Genomic DNA, 18,089 nt, shown 5'->3' with positions numbered 1-18,089 from the left:
ATTGATCAGTCTCCAGGACTGCAATATTCTTTCTGCTTCAAGTTCAGCTCTCCTGTTGAGGTCCTTGAGTGAATTTTTAAAATTTCAGTTATTGTATTTTTTAACTCCAGAATTTACATCTGTAATAGTTTTAAATAATTTCTATCTTTTTACTGATATACTTTAGTTGATGCAACTTGTCATCATACCTTCCTTTACTTGCTTAATTTTGATTTTCCTTATAAACGTTATGACCATGTTTACAATGGCTATTTTTAAGTACTTTTCTGATAAATCTGACATCTGGTAATTCTCATGGGCAATTTTTGTTTTGTCTGATTTTTTTCCCAGTGTTTGGGTTATACTTTCCTATTTGTTTGTAGTAATTTTTGTTGGAAGCTGAAAACTTTACATATTACAGCAAGTTTAGGTAAGTGTCCTCCCTTCCAGGGCTTGTTGTTGTTATTGGCTTACTTGCGTGTTCAGTACATGTTTGCATTACTTTCGTGAAGCCTATTTTTCCTCCCCCACTGTTAAGCCTCTGTTGTTACTCCCCAAGGAGGTGCAGCTTTGCATGTACCTACAGTCGCCATAGGATGACAATGGTTTTGGTAGGGAATTTCTGATCTCTTTTTTTTTTTTTAGTTTTATTTTATTTTATTTTATTTTATTTTTACATCCCTCACACCATGAACCCCCCTCCCCCCATCCACCACCACCCCGACCTCACACCGAGCCATCACATTATACAACATTATGTTAAGTGAAATAAGTCAGAAAGAGAAAGACAAGTACCATATGATCTGATCTTTTTGTTATTCTATGAACACACGGAGCTCTTAAACTTCGCCAATTGACTGTTAATTGCACAATTGTTTTAAACAATGTACTGAGGACACAAATATTTTTTACAACCAATCCTATAATATTATGACTCTTGTGAAAGAATAGTTTTGGAGGGCAGTGTTTAATACTTGTTCTGATCCCAGGAGGGTTCCCCCACGAGCAGCCTTATTTCTCAATTCTCTTCTGCAAACTAGACTACCGGCAATTCAGCCTGTGTATTAAGCTCTTTCATCACAACCTCCACTGCTCATGAGGCTTCATTTTATTCAGACTCAATTTCAAATGAAGTCAGGTGTTGGGAAGAGATTAGGAGCTGTTTATTGACTTGCTTCTCCCCCAAGAAAAATCCCTTAAGCCCTTGCTCTGGATCTGTGGTTGGGCACAACTGCAAGATTTTCTCTGAGTGAAGAAAGAGTGAAACCCTGCTCTCGGTGCTTAACATTCAATGGAGGGTGGGGTAGCATCTGGAAGACCTATTAGCTTGCATCTTCTGGATTTGAAGCAGAAGCTAAGACCGGGGTGACCAGGGCCCCAGTCTCCTTAGCTCACTGCACAGTAGAATTCAATGGAATAGGGGACTCCGTTTGTCACCCACACTTGGCTAAGACATCCTGAGCCACAGATGGGGGCCAGAATGAGAAAAGCTGGTGTCCTGCTCCTTTAGAAAGAAATCCCTTCACCTGCGAACTGTGGTAGGGGAGGGGCCCTGTGTCCTGTCAGCAGCAGTCTGCTGTGGAGGACATGTCTCACCCAGCTGGGAGTGGGGAGGCGGGGACATTCGTGATTCAAACAGCACAGGCTCTTAACTTTCACATCTAATTTATGTACATTTTATTTTATTTTATTTTATTAATTAATTATTTTAATTTATTTATTGGGGTGACAATTGTTAATGAAATTACATAATTTCAGGTGTACAATTCTGTATTACATCATCAATATATCCCATTGTGGGTTCACCACCCAGAGTCAGTTCTCCTTCCATCACCATATATTTCATCCCCCTTACCCTCATCTCCCTCCCCCCACCCCCCTTACCCTCTGGTAACCACTAAACTATTGTCTGTGTCTATGAGTTCTTGTTTCTCATTTGTTTGTCTTGTTTTTGGTTTATATACCACATATCAGTGAAATCATAGGGTTCTCTGCTTTTTCTGTCTGACTTATTTCGCTTAGCATTATATTCTCAAGATCCATCCATGTTGTCACAAATGTTCCTATATCATCTTTCCTTAACGCTGAATAGTATTCCATTGTGTATATATACCACAACTTCTTTATCCAGTCATGTATCGAAGGACATTTTGGTTGTTTCCATGTCTTGGCCACCGTAAACAAAGCTGCAATGAACATTGGAGCACACGTGTCTTTATGTATAAATGATTTCAGATTCTTTGGGTAGATACCCAGGAGAGGGATTGCTGGGTCATATGGTAATTCTATTCGTAATTTTTTAAGGAACCTCCACACTGCCTTCCATAGTGGCTGCACCAGTCTGCATTCCCACCAACAGTGTATGAGGGTTCCTTTTTCTCCACAGCCTGTCCAACACTTGTTGCTATTTGTCTTTTTGATGATAGCCATTCTGACTGGGGTGAGGTGATATCTCATTGTGGTTTTTATTTGCATTTCTCTGATGATTACTGATGTTGAGCGTTTTTTCATATGTCTATTTGCCATTTGTAAGTCCTCTTTAGAGAAATGTCTCTTCAGGTCCTCTGCCCATTTTTCAATTGGGTGGTTTGTTTTTTTGTTGTTGAGTTTCATGAGTTCCTTGTATATTTTGGATATTAGACCCTTATCGGAGGAACTGTTTGCAAAAATCTTCTCCCATTCCGTCGGTTGCCTCTTTATTTTGTCGATGGTTTCTTTTGCTGTGCAGAAACTTTTAAGTTTCATATAGTCCCATTTGTTTATTTTAGCTTTTACTTCCGTTGCCTTTGGAGTCAAATTCATAAAATGCTCTTTGAACCCAAGGTCTATAAGTTTGGTACCTATGTTTTCTTCTATGCAGTTTATTGTGTCAGGTCTTATGCTTAAATCTTTGATCCATTTTGAATTAATTTTGGTACATGGTGACAGATAACAATCCAGTTTCATTCTTTTGCATGTGGCTATCCAGTTCTCCCAGCACCATTTATTGAAGAGGCTATCTTTTCTCCATTGTATGTTTTTAGCTTCTTTGTCAAAAATTATCTGTCCATATTTATGTGGTTTTATTTCTGGGTTCTCAATTCTATTCCATTGGTCCATGTGTCTGTTTTTCTGCCAATACCATGCTGTTTTGATTATTGTAGCTCTGTAGTACAAGCTAAAGTCAGGCAGTGCGATACCTCCAGCACTGTTCTTTTTTCTTCAGATTGCTTTGGCTATTCGGGGTCTTTTGTGGTTCCAAACAAATCTGATGATTTTTTGTTCTATTTCTTTAAAAAATGCCATTGGGATTTTGATGGGGATTGCATTAAATCTGTATATTGCTTTGGGTAATATGGCCATTTTAACTATGTTGATTCTTCCAAGCCATGAGCACGGAATGTCTTTCCATTTCTTTGTGTCTTCTTCAATTTCTTTCAAAAATGTCTTATAGTTTTCAGCATATAAATCCTTCACATCCTTGGTTAAATTTATTCCTCAGTATTTTATTCTTTTTCTGCAATTGCAAAGGGAATTGTTTTTTGTATTTCTTTTTCTGAGATTTCATTGTTAGTATATAGGAATGCAATGGACTTTTGTACGTTGATTTTGTAGCCAGCAACTTTACTGTATTCGTTGATTGTTTCTAACAGCTTTTTGGTGGAGTCTTTAGGGTTTTCTATGTATAGCATCATGTCATCTGCAAAGAGTGATATTTTAACTTCTTCATTCCCAATTTGGACACCTTTTATTTCTTTCTCTTGCCTGATGGCTCTGGCAAAGATAATTCATGTACATTTTCGTCAGTTTTTTTGGGATGTTTCTTCATGGCTATTTCTCTTTAGGATAATGTCTATATGCTTTAAACGATTGGTCTTTTTATTCCCCCGATAGTGTTTTTCTCTATTAATTTTACTAATGTAGGAGCAGGTTAGTGGAATTCCTTACACTTCAGGCCAGAAGTCAATCTCCCTTTATAGTGTTTCTTGATATTCATCAGTAACAGAGATCAAAACGGAATTTAAAGCAAAACACTTGTAATTTCCACAAAAGTGTTATGTATGTAGAAATGCAACTAGTAAAAGATGAACAAGCCATTTGTGGAGGCATTATAATAAAAGTTTATTTTAAGACATTATAAAGACCTATGTAAATAAATATAGTTATAGAAAATTAATGAATTAAAACTTAGATTTCAGTTCTCCCCAGATTGGCCTTCAGATTTTAATTTCTTTTTCCATTCTAACCAACTGAGCCAACTGGTCACGCCTGATCTTCTGATTTCAATGAGATCCCAATCTGAAATTATTTTTGACACTTGAAAATCTGATTCTAAAAAAGTTACATAGAAAAGCAAAGAAGCACAATACCGAAGAAAAATAAGAAATTTTAAGGAAGTTATATAACATGATGGTAAAGTGCACACACAAACACACACGCGCACACACATAGCACACATCACATGAAATGATGAGGAAGACAAGAATCTACCGAAAAACTCCCAAAGACCATAACTGGAATAAGTTAAGCAGGAAAATGAATACAGCAGTGTTAGATTTAACCTAAAGTATAAAATAAATATTTACGAAGCCATTCTAATATAAATGAATGAAAAATAGATGACTGGGAGAATAACAAATTTCCCATGCAGAGACATTGCAAATAATGCATGTAAATAGTTTATCCTGAAGGTGATGGGGAATAACTTTATTATTCTTTGGTGTTGACTACACATAATGCTTTTTTTCCCAAAGAAACCAATATGGAAAGCGGAGAAGATTAACTTCACGGGGGAACAACTTTGTGGTCGTTGTCCAAATACTAGTGTCCTTTGTATAATCATGTAGCTAATATCAGACAGATCTTAGTGATGTGATTCTACTAAACACATAACCAGACTCCCAGATCCCAGATCGGTGAAGGTCGTTTAAAATTAGAAAAATGCGAGAATCTGTAACTGTCAAGAAGAGCTTAAGAACTATATTATTAAATGTACTGCATCTTGGGTAGGATCTTGGAATGGAAAAAGAACATTTGGTAAAAATAAAGGAAATCTAAATACTGTATGGAATATACTTAATGCATCAATATTTATTCATTAATTGTGACATGTGTACCATAAAGTACTATAACAATGATAGAGGAATTTATCTGTGGGGTATATGGGAACTCCATGCTATCTTCACAACTTGTCTATAATTCTAAAACTATTTTAAAATAATGTATATACACTCGCAAAAGAGATAAGTGTTTCATAAATAAAACTCAAAGGGCACTATATAAAAGTGATTCAAATGAAAAATTCAAATGTATCAAAACTAATAATATCACTTCATAAAAAGACAACAAAAAGAAGCAAAAAAGTTATAAATTGAGAGATAATTTTAATCACGTAAATAAATGGCAATTGGTATATTTCAAATGTAAAGTAGTTAAAATATCAATATATCAATGAGAAAGATATCATCCAATAATATATGTGGCATGTATATGTATATCTATACATATATAATTTTAATAGACATAATATGTTAGGATATGTGCTGATATAATTATATGTATACATACCACATGAATATATAGAAAATATGAACATGCATATACATTGTAATATACTATGTGTAGTATAGAAAATATAAACATACATACAATACTCAAATAGATGCAGTATATAAAGATACATGTTTTATATATTCGTAAAGCAAAAGTGAATATACTTTGGCCAGAAACATATAAGAAGCCCTTAATATTGTTAATAATTAAATAAGCATAAAACTAAACCTTAATTTTAAATTTTTGTATGTACCAGAATGGCAGGTACTGAGAGTCTGGAAAAACCAAGTTCTATTGAAGACGTGGAGCCATTATAACTCCTAGTCAGTGCTGGTGGAAATGTGGATTGGTACAACCACTTTGGAAAACAATCTGCATTATTTTTACAGTCTTTTCATTTATGAATAAGAACACAGAGCATCCACTCATCACTGTACATATCCTGGGTAACTCGATCATAGGTTTACCTGGGGACACTTACAAAACAAGGTCAATGCCGTATTGTTCTTTAAAATAAACACGAAACAACTCAAATGATCATCAATAGGATAACGGATTTTAAAAGTCGCAGTCAGAGTGAAATCAAATATGGTAATTAAAAATAATGCCATTTTATAGAAAGCTAGTAATATAAAAACGGCATTGAGTATGTCACCATATTGATAATGTCCCCGTACTATATATATATATATATAACATATGTAATAACCATTGGTTATAATATGAAAAAAAAGCAATGATAAGCTTAAACAAATTCAGGTAGCATTTAACTTTTAATGAAGGGAAACAAGAGGATTAAAAATGAGGAATAAAACACAGAAAATATCCTATATGATACATTTTTCAATTTTATACTTAATTAATAAATAATCTCAGATATTCCTATACTGAACAGTTGGATCGGGATCCTTGTCTTATTATATTGCTTACTTATTTACTTATTTCTAATGTATATGTTGCTATTTTAAAAAAAAATACACTGCATGATTAAATTTAAAATTGAATTTGAAACATACTAAATTAAGGATTGTTGTTCAGATTTTTTTGTTTTATATACTATGAAAAATTTTATAGCACTTTACCTTACTCACAATTAAATTAGAACTGGAGTCCCTTTAAAATTCTTTCATCTGATGATCAGATGAAAATGTCCTTTTATTTTCAAACATTTCAAGAAAATTACTTCTGATGTAATTCAAATATTAAAATATTTATTTAATGAGGTACTTATGTGAAAACAACTTTTAATGTCCATAAAGGGGTTGGGGCCATTTATGAGGAAAAAAAAATGTTACTTACTTAAAAAAGACAATAAGTCCATTTAATTACTATTCTATTATAATAAAGTAGCAAAGAATTACTTTCAAAGAAGCAAATATCATTTTTTAATAGTATCACTTGCCCTCTTTCTCCTACAACCAATTAAATAGAACTATTAGATTTTACAAAGATAAGATTTCACTTTATTGTAGATAAATGGAAAATACAATTTAGATTTACCTAAAGAGACATGAGTGATCTACTAGTAAATAGATACTATTTCCACATAAATTCTTTATTTTTTTAAATTTTAACAGCTGCAGTTTGCAATTAGTTTCACAACATTTTCTTTGAAGTATTACAGAATAATTATTAAAATTATTAAAAGAGGAAAAAAATAACCTCTGGATTAGATTGAATTTATTATGTTGGATAGAAAGGTTTTAAGTCAGCTAAGCTAAGATAGATTTAACCAATTGTGTTTATGGTTTTTACCCACATTTAATTAAAATAAAAAATTAAACTTGGTTTATTTCACCCCCCCCCCTTTTTTTGACATCTTTAATTCTTTCTGACTGTAGTGTTCCTTTTGGCCCTGTGGCTATACTAAGTATTATCACATAACCAGAATTATTACAAATCAGATTCTTTCTTTTTAAAAAACAGCTTTGAAGAATAAGCAATATACAAAGTATTGCACATATTTAACGTACGCATCTTTATGAGTTTGGATATATCCATACACCCCGGTACCATCGCCACCACCGTGGTGCTGCTAACAAACATCCATCACCTACAAAAATGTCCTGGTGTTCTTTTGGGTTTTTGCTGCTGTTAAATTCTTTCGTTTTTAATATTTTACACTATGAATGAAACCTTCTGGTTTTGCACTTCTAATTCCATTTCTTAATTTCAACTCAAACAACTGAAACTTAACTTCCATTTCACTAAACCATCCAAACAGTAGGAGCAAACCCATTCCTGCTATTCATTTCCCTTTTTCTCTTACTGTTTGCGTATTTCTATATTTAATGTGGGCCTCACAGTTTACCATTTTTATGGCCCTTAGGTCATTTCCCATAATATCTTTAGAGAAATATCACATTGTTGAGAGAAATCTGTTTTCTACTTGCATTGATAAAAAACTGAATATAATTCCATAAATATTTGGATTTATGCCATATAGATTATTAAGTCTTTGTTTATTTCTTTATGTGGATTTTCCCACTAGCTTAAAAACAATATCTAAGCAGGGAGAATGACTATCTCTTTCACTGTTGAAATTTGAGTATTTACCCAAGTGACTAGCGTATAGGCTGGTCTTCATGAAGCTATTCATAAATGTGTTTTAAATCTTATAAATGTGAGGCTGGATATATTTTATACCTATTATTTGTCTTTTATTTATTCCTTTTGAAATTATATTTCTTATCATAAAATATGAAAGGAGACTTGGTGTTTTGTCATGTGTATTTACATATTGTGAAACTTAAAATAAAGACTATAATGTTAATATCATATTATTTTCTTATTGTATGATATCCAGGTTTCTCTTAGTCAAATATGTTTATCCTTTTTTTGTGATTTAATATTATTTATATAATAAAAAGCCCATTCCTATATAAGTACAACATAAATATTCCATATTATTTTCTTAATTTATATTTATTCTTTATAAATAAAACAATCCAGTCAATTTGAATAATATTCGATGCAACCCGTGAGTTAAAAATATAATTTTTGCCCCAAAAGTTACTTTCCAAACAATATTGATTGAGAAATATTTCCTTCAGCATTGATCGGGCTACTTTGTGTACATTACATTACTTCATAATATTACCTATCATTCCTCTCTCAGGACTCTGTTTGGATATTGTCCCCTTTCTACAGTCTTTCTGTACTCTCTCCATTCGTCCTTTTCAGGCATATTTGGCATAGAAACTCTTTTAAAAATATATGTCTATCAGTGCACTTAGCCCAACGTGTAACATTCGTATACTTGTGTTTCAATAAGTTCTTGGTGAATGTATGACAATGAATAATATATTTATAATTGATAACCAACTAAATTATAATCCATTATAAATACATTATTCATAACATTTAAATTGTCATAATGGAATTCATATTTTACTGAAAGACATTTCTACCCTAAAATCTTTATTCTAGTAAACAATACCACAGATTATCTTGTCACTTTTCTAAACCTGAGGACTGTGGGCTCATCCTTGTTTCCCCGTTTTCCTTTACTTCTCACTTCCATTTTTCAAATATTACCTATCCTACCTCTGTTTTTTACTGTCTAATTCACCCCCATGCTCTCCATCTCCATAATCAATATTTTATTTCAACTATCATATTTTCTTGCTTGGATTATAGCAACATATTTTAAAAGTACATTTTCTTCCCCTAATCCCACTATTGTTCTGTGCTGACACAGAATTCATTTTCGAAATTGTCATCCTGCCATTTCTCTCTGAAGTACTACTATCTACCATATGCATTCCTGTATCTTTACAGTGCTTAACACACTGAAAATAAACCAAATATTTAGTTTACTACTACATTTTAAATTAAAACTCACTTGAAGCAGAGAAAATAAATTATTTATCTTTGTAACACCATGTTCTAATACAGTGACCAGAACATACTACCTATTTTGTATATACATTTGAAATGAATTAACACATAAGAAATTTCACGGATTGTAAATATACATATGCACTGTTTATATGTTTTATTTCTAATTCATTCAAATAACACGTTGCTCCTCTTTGATATTTGAAGGTGTCAAAGGCATAGTGTAGACAAACATTAATGATACAGTTGAGAAACATGCATCTAGTGAGAGATATGAAAAAAAATGGTAAGATGAATACAGTGTGATGAGATCTAAGTTATGAAATGTATAGAATGCTAATGTGTCGCGTCCCGCGCAACAAGGGCAGTGAGGGTGCAAGAAGGGGCAGTTTGGGTTAAGTTTTTAAGAAAGAAACAGAGACTTAATGTAGTTACATCTCTCAGAAGGCCAGGGGTCTCTCAGTCTCAGAGGACTGGAGCCCCGAATAAAGCCAACTGGAGGCTTTTATTGATGAGTATGCAAGGGAGTAACAGTGTTTTTGGCGCGGTCTGTAAGACTCACTTATCATGTTATAGAAATATCCCAAACCAATTATTTTAACCTTCAAACAGCCGAAGTACAAGGTCCCATGATATCTTACCTAAGGTATGTACCTTCTCAATGTCAAGTCTCTCATATAGTAACAGCTCCTTAGAGATAACTGATCTTTGTTCTCCTCATTATTTCTCTAACAAATAGCTGCGAGTGAAAAGCCAGAGCCAGCAACAGACTTTCCCAGGCAGGGGGAAAGGGAGGCAAAGCCCTTTCCCATATTTGTCTAAGGCAACTCATTGGGTGTCCCCACTCGGTTCCGCCTGGCTTAGGTTGTATCTCCCGTGAGATATCTTACCCGTCTTTGGCTGCAAACCATCTTTTGGGGACAGACAGAGAGACATAAGGTGTAAACGCAAGGATGGAACAGAGTCCCAGAAAGGCACAATCTCACAGACTCTTCTTTCCTTAAGGAAAGACACGAAGGGACAGTTGGCTAGGCTGTTGTGCGACTACACTAATGGGATGTAAAAGAGAAATAGCAAGTCTTTAGGTTCAAAAAGACTTCAGAGAATAAGAAATGATCTAAGCTGAGACTTGAATCCTAAACTGCAATTATCTACCCAGTGGCCAATGGGGGAAAGGGAAGGGATGAAGAGTCAAGAAAGGATTGTAAAATGTGCAAAGGCTTGGTTTGAGAAAATAGAGAAAAGTTGTTGTGCTCAAAGGAATGTAGAAATACGAGCATAGTCAGAGAATGCAGTGCAGTGTGGTCAGTGTGGAGAGCTAGTTGGAGTTTATATAATTTACAGCCGTGTATGCCATTGTTAAGGGTTGTGACCTTTACCTATAACATCAATGGAGAGACACTGAAGGACAGTCATTTAAGTAGAGCAGCAATGGCTCACTGAATTGTGAGTTTTTAAAAGTGGTTTCCCCAAGAAATAGGCTCCGGCATGGAGAGATGTCTCCAGAAAGTTGTGGAGAGAGTATGTGAGGGAATGAGAGTTCACACAGTGACGTCTTTATCCCATTAGAAGTCTAGAGGTGGTCGATCCTTCAGCATTATCTGAGCTGAGGGATTTGTCCTTCTTACTTCTCCAATAAGATGCGGGTTGATCCCGAAGAACACATCTAATTTGGGAGAAGGGACTCAGCTTTGAGCTATCAGCAAACACCATCCTGGAAGCTGTGGAATGAGTACCTCTGTATTTAGCGAGGGGTGCAGGAGAGGAGATCTGGGTGGTGAACTATGGAATTTCTTCCAGTACATCCCTTGTGATGCTCAGATCCATTCACTTAATATAACACAAAAAGGACCAACAAAACCAAGAGGAGCTTTAGAGCTCGATGGCTCTTCACAGTCATCCTCACTTGAGGCAAGGGAGTCAGGAGCATGAATAGTTGCATCAGTTAGTCAGTTGGATGTAAGTGTCTTCCAACAAGGTCAATACTGAGCAAAGCAGTCCCCCTGTCAGAGGAAGGCACTCAACTGTAAGGGTCTGCAGGAGTCTCCCACCAGCAGGGAGGCTTAGTTCTTTGGTTCTGCAGGGGAACTGGGCAGAGTGCTGTAGCCTCCACTATAGAGTTGATGAATTCATCGCTCAAGTCCCTCCCAAAATGAGGAAACAAAAACTGGAGAGTCAAGATATCAAATACAGACAGTTCTTTCATGAAATGTTGATATAAAGGAAGATAAATATTTTTCGAGAATAGTAAAAGAGAAGGTGGACAGAATTATTGGCCCTTTAAATCCACTTTTGGCTGTAGGAATGGAGGCATTCAGATGTGTAGGAACTTGTTGTGAATGGCTCAGAAAAGTAGAAACTGTGGATATTTTTTGAGAAGAAAGTGGTAGTAATAATTAATATAGTCCCAAAGAGTTACTCTAGGAACAAAGAGGTGATTCCGGAATTGATTTGTAGTTAGCTTTTAGGTATAATTAATTTTGAAGACTGTGTGCCATGACATAAAACGTGCTGCTGTAATAATTTTTTCTTCCACAGCTTTGGGTAATACTGACCAAAAAGCACAGGACCAAATGATTGGCTTGATTCAGTACAAGATTTTACAAATCACGTGAGATTGTCCAAAAAAGAGCTACGGTGATGAGATAGTGGAGACAATATAGTTAGATCCTCACTTGACTAGGAAGGGGGGAAAAATCGGGAAAACACTGATAAATTAAGAGAAAACATAGAATATTAAGGGGTGAGCATTCAATGAGATCAAAGAAAACAGCACACGCTGTTTTTTATTGATTTATTTGATCACATCTAGATTATGTTGACTGTCTTATTGATTATGTTGGTGATAACTAGGGCAGGCCATGTAAAATGCTTAAACAAAACTAAATATAAGTAAAACAACTCCTTGTACATATAGGGACAAACGGCTATGATTCAGTTATGCATAATGCTGGCAGAAATAGTGAAAAATGAAGAACTAGAATTCTGAAAGGAAACACATTGCCTATGTGCTCGAGCTACCCAGGTGAGCTAAAAGTTAAACAGGACTTAGACACCATAAAGAACTTCACAGGGATTACAACTTTTATTACTATGTATTCTTCATTTTCATAGCTCAAGGTACAATAACTTGTCTCATAAGAGTATCATGTAGGATAATGCTAGCTGATTTATGTAAGAAAATGCAAATGCAACTGCATTTCAGTCTTCAATATCTACCTGATTTTTTCTGGGAAAAGATGTTAAGGATAGAAAATTCAACCTTATCATCTCTGAATAAAGTATCATGGGAATAGACTCAGTAGCTGAATTTGAAAAAAAAGAAAAGAAAACAAAGCTGAGTTGAATTGATCTTCGTGTAAGTCCTTTCTAGGTAGTAATGTTTAGTTCATTTACTGGATACTAGTGCTGTCTATGAAATAATCCTGTCGTATAAGTCAGTGTTAGTGACATTAAGGCAATATAATGGAATTTGACATTGTATAAATGATATAGATGAACATAAAATGGGGAGTTTATGATAATTTAGATTTCCAACCAATGATTTACAATTACATATCCACAGTTAGCTCCACAATGCTGATCAGTTCTATATTGTATGATGATAAGGAAAAAATGATTGGTTTTGGAGAATTTCCAGGTACACAGGGTGCATATAGCACTTGTCACACGATTTTGAATTTACTTATCGTTCTTCCAGAATTTTATTAAGCGTCGCTTTATCTATTAAGTAAAATCAATAGTAACTGCTCTTTGTTTCTCACAATTGTATTTGGGCAATTGCTTCTCTCTAGGAACTAATTGGAATTTTAACCTAGGTTTAATTCAATATCTGTTTCTTCTCTCATTGTACTAGTTCTGCTTCACCTCTACTCCAATTCTAAAATGATAGGGAGTTCATATTTCCCCCAAAATGACTGTAGTCCCTTAAAGTCTATCAATACACTACATATGTCATAAATTCAGGCATAGGTTATGGTGGAGTGGGCTTAGAGAATTTCTTGGCTTGTTATACAAAAGTTAATCATAAAGTAGAACACTGTCAGTCATTCCCCAAGTGGATTTCCCATGAAATCACCTAATGTTTTGCTCTATCCTTTACATTGTACTATTCCATTTAGTCATGTATTTATCAAACACTACTGAAAATCTAAAATATGTCAGGCACTTTATAACAAAATGGCAAATGAAGACAGATGGTGCCTGCCTTATGAAGTTTATGCTCTAGATGAAAATAAACATAAGTAGAATTTTCAACATCAGCAAATGCTATAAAAGAGAGGTGTATGATGCTATTAGATGACAATTTACAAGTAGGACCCAATCTTGTAGACTCAGGGAAGGACTGGGAGAAGAAGGAGGAGTCAGACTGTGGGAAAACACCATGATGGGCATAACATGATTTGTACAGAGTGCAGAAGGTGAGTGTGAAATAAACATATAAAAATATAGGTAGCACGATGTGATAAGGATAAAAAATGGAAAATATGAGTAAAGTGTGCCGCAGATCATCCTCCACCATGACAATGCTCTGTCATACATCACTCTGGTACCGTTATATGGCAATTTCTGGCAAATAAAAACATTAGTCTGTTCTTATCCACCTTATTCACTGTATCTGGCACCCTGCGACTTCTGGCTCTTTCCCAAAGTCAAAATGACCATCAAAGGAGAATGTTTTGAATTTATTCAGTACGTCAAAGCAGCCAAGAGAGTGCAAGTAAAGACACTCATGAAAGAGGACTTCCAGAACTGCTTCAGAAAGTGGCAAGAGCAATGGGATAAGTATGTTCAAAACAAGGAGAAGTATTTTGAGTGGGATTAATGGCAATATGTCTTTTAATGTAATGTTTTTTTAAAAAAAATAAACATTCATCATATTGTTTGATCACACTTTCTACATATGTCTAGTAATAGGGGGACGTAGTGTGAAAGGCAGATATTACCTTATAGGACTTGATAAGAAATGTAATAACTATGTTAAAAAATAATGGGAAGCATTTATTTTATTTTATTATTTTTTTTGATATGGCTGAGAAAATCATTTTTCTTTATGGGTAAACTGTTGTGGCTGCATGTGAAGAGTAGAGGAGAACCAGAAAAAATGGAGGGAATTTAACTAAATCATTACTGCAGTTGTCAACAGCAGAAAAAAAAAAAAAAAAAAAATATATATATATATATATATATATGTGTATGTGTGTGTATAAAGAGAGAGAGAGAGAGAGAGAGAGAGAGAGAGAGAGAGGGAGAGAGAGAGATTAAGTGAAAGTGATGAAATGGCGAGAAAAGGAAGATTTTCACAAATATTCAGGAGATACAAAGGACAAAATTGATTATATACTGGAGTAATGGAGTGATGGTAATGGAGGATTTTAAGGATGACTCCCATGTTTTGGAGGGATAATGGTGAACTCATTAAAAAAATTAAAAAAGGCAATCAGCCAGGGAAACACATTTGCTAATAGGTGTGGTTGTTATATGCCATAAAGCCATGGAAGGACAGAATCAAGGTTAGAAATGTAGATTTCTGTAGGTCAAATAGTGTCATGACCCATTGCATTCAATGACTGTTCACCTTACCAGAGTTGTTTGTTGAAATGAAGAGACTGAAACCCAAACAGAATAGGATGAAAGTGTTTGAACGTTCTTTTCCCACTAACAACAATATGCTACATTACTAACTTGTCTGGTAGAATATAAGAATAAGTAGGCAGGTTGTAACTAATATATGTCACATTCCAAAATCGTAGTTACCTGATGAGGAAAAGATACTCCATAATATGATATTACAGATAAGGATTCTGAAGTTCAGAGAATTAGTTATTTATTTTCTTTTTCAAAATCTTAGATAATAAGTAACAAAGTTAGAATTTGTTAATAAGTAACAAATCAATCCTCTTGATTACTAGTAATATGCAGATGAGTCAATGAAATATGTTTATCATTTCATATAACTAAATTTTGCATTTCTGCTGCTTGTGTGATTGTAATTTGGTTATCAAGAAGATTAGCATAATTTACCAGTATGAATTTTCATAATAAGCCTTTTCCTATTTGAGGCACCATGTCATCTTTAGTTTTGAAAGATTACAATACCACTTGGCAATTGACTGGTAATTCAAAACTTTCCTATTACTTATCTATTTGATTCTCAATGTGGAGACACAGGAAGCAGGAATAAATTTCTTTACAGATGTGGTAGAAGAGATTCAGAAAGTGTAAATTGACCTGTTTTACTCCAGTGAATGATTCTTAAGAAATTAAGAGAACAGAATGATTAGTTTATGTAGGAATTTTATTTTATCCCATCGTTATTTTTCTCCAATTTAATATTGTGAAGTGATTTTTATTGTTATTGTTTTGTTTTGTTTTGTTTTCCCTCATTTTGTGAGTGTGTGTATGGGGTAGAAGGTATAATTATCCTTTTTAAAAGATGGAATTAAATTTAATCAAGAAAGTGAAAGATTTGTGTTGAAAGTTATGAGAGTTTGAATAAATTGAAGACACAAATAAATGGAAAGATAGTTTCTGACCATGGATCAGAAAAATTAATATTGTTAAAATGTCCACACTACCCAAAGTCACCTATATAGTCAATGCAATCCCCATCAAAATTCTAATGTCATTGTTCACAAAAATAGGGAAAACAATCCTAAACTTTGTGATGAATCACAAAAGACCCCTAATGGCCAAAGCAATCCCGAGGAAGAACAAAGACAGAGGCATCACACTTACTGATTTGAAACTATACAACAAAACTAATCAAAAGAGTATGGTACTGTGATAAAAATAGACACATAGACCAATGTAAACCCACACATAAACAGTCAAATATTAATTTCACAAGATAGCCAACAATGTACCATGGGGAAAGGATAGTCTCTTCCATAAATGGTGTTGGGAAAACTGCATAATCATTTGCAGAAGAATGAAATTGGACTCCTATCTTACACCACTTACAAAAATTAACTCAAAATGGATTAAAGGCTTGAATATAAGAAATGAAACCATAAAACTCCTAGAAGAAAACATAGGGGGAAAAGGTCCTTGATATAAGTCTTGGCAGTGATTTTTTGAAATGACACCAAAAGCTCAAGCAACAACAGTAAAAAAAAAATAATAATAATAAATTATGTCAATCTAAAAAGCTTCAGTACAGCAAACGGAACAATAAACTAAATGAAAAGGCTACCCACAGCACGTGCGAAGGTATTTGAAAATCATATATCTGATAAGGAATTAATATCCAAAACGTATGAAGAACTCAGACAACTCAATTACAAGAAACCAAATAATGCAGTTTAAAATGGACGGAGTTATCTGGACAGATTCCCCCCCTCAGAAAACACACACAGATGATGAACAGGTTGATGAAAAATACTAAACATCACTAATCAGCAGCAGAACGCAAATCAAAGCCACAAGGAAACATCGCCTCAAAGCTGTTTGACCATCATAGAGAAGATAAGAGATAAGTGCTGGGAAGGATGTGGAGAAGCGGGAAACTTGAGGCAGTGTTGGTGGGAATGTAAATTGGTATAGATCTGCCATATCATCTAGTAATCTGATTTGTGAGAATATATACAAAGTAAATTAAAACAGGATATTGAAGAATGATCTGTTCTCCCATGTCTGTTGCAGCATTATTGACAACAGCCTGGCTATGGAAACCACCTAAGCACCCATCATTGGCATTGAAGGCATTCTGCTAAGTGAGATAAGTCAGACAGAGAAAGACAAATACCGTATCATATCACTTATACATAGAATCTGAAAATAAACAAACAAACAAAAACTCATAGAAACAGAGTAGAATGGTGGAAGAAATGGGGAGATGTTGGTCAGAATATACAGATGTTCAGTTATACATTTAATAAGAGTAATAAGCATGGTGGGTATAGTTAACAATATAGTATTATATACCAGAGAGTTGTTAAGAGAATAAATATTAAATGTTCTCATTACATGAAAGAAATTGTAATTATGTGAGGTGTTGGAGGTGTTAGCTAATGCGACAGTAGTAATCATTTCACAATATATCAGTGTATCAAATCAACATGGGATTTATAGACGATGTAATACAGAATTGTACACCTGAAATCTATGTAAATTTACTAACAATTGTCACCCCAATAAATTTAATTAAAAAAAATCAACATGTTGCTTACCTTAAACTGATACAATGTTGTATCTCAATTATATCTCAATAAAAATTAAATTATGATTTGTAGAGCAAGGATGAACTAGTCTGCTTTTCTAAGGGAAAAAATGAGCAGAAGATATTAGTTTCATTTTTACTTTTAGCATTACCCATTCAAAAAAAGTTTTCCCTTACTATTGGTTTATGTGATTTTCATGCCTACAAAGTGTTAATCATGTTTTTCTCCAAGATTTTCATGACCAAATCCACGTGAGAAATTGAGTTCAGAGATCCTGGAAATGATTGGTTTACCTCTAACTAACTAATTCACATGGGATTCTAAATACTAAGATTGGCTACTTGAAACTAATCTGATCGAAAGCCAATTTGATGGTTTTCTAGACTGAACTTTGAATCTTCATAAATTAGCTAAGGTTTTAAAGTATTAAAACACACTATGCCATAATCTACTAAACACTTTCCTATGTCTTTATGAAGATCTTAGATCCAAATATAATTGTTGTTCTCTAAAAGAAGGATTTGCTTTTTTTTTTTTTTTTGGAAATGCTGATTTACAATGTAGTATTGACAGCAT

The sequence above is a fragment of the Rhinolophus hipposideros genome (genome assembly GCF_964194185.1).
Source record: "Rhinolophus hipposideros genome assembly, chromosome: 26".
Classification (NCBI taxonomy): Eukaryota; Metazoa; Chordata; class Mammalia; order Chiroptera; family Rhinolophidae; genus Rhinolophus; species Rhinolophus hipposideros.
Note: the sequence above shows the minus strand (reverse complement) of the source record.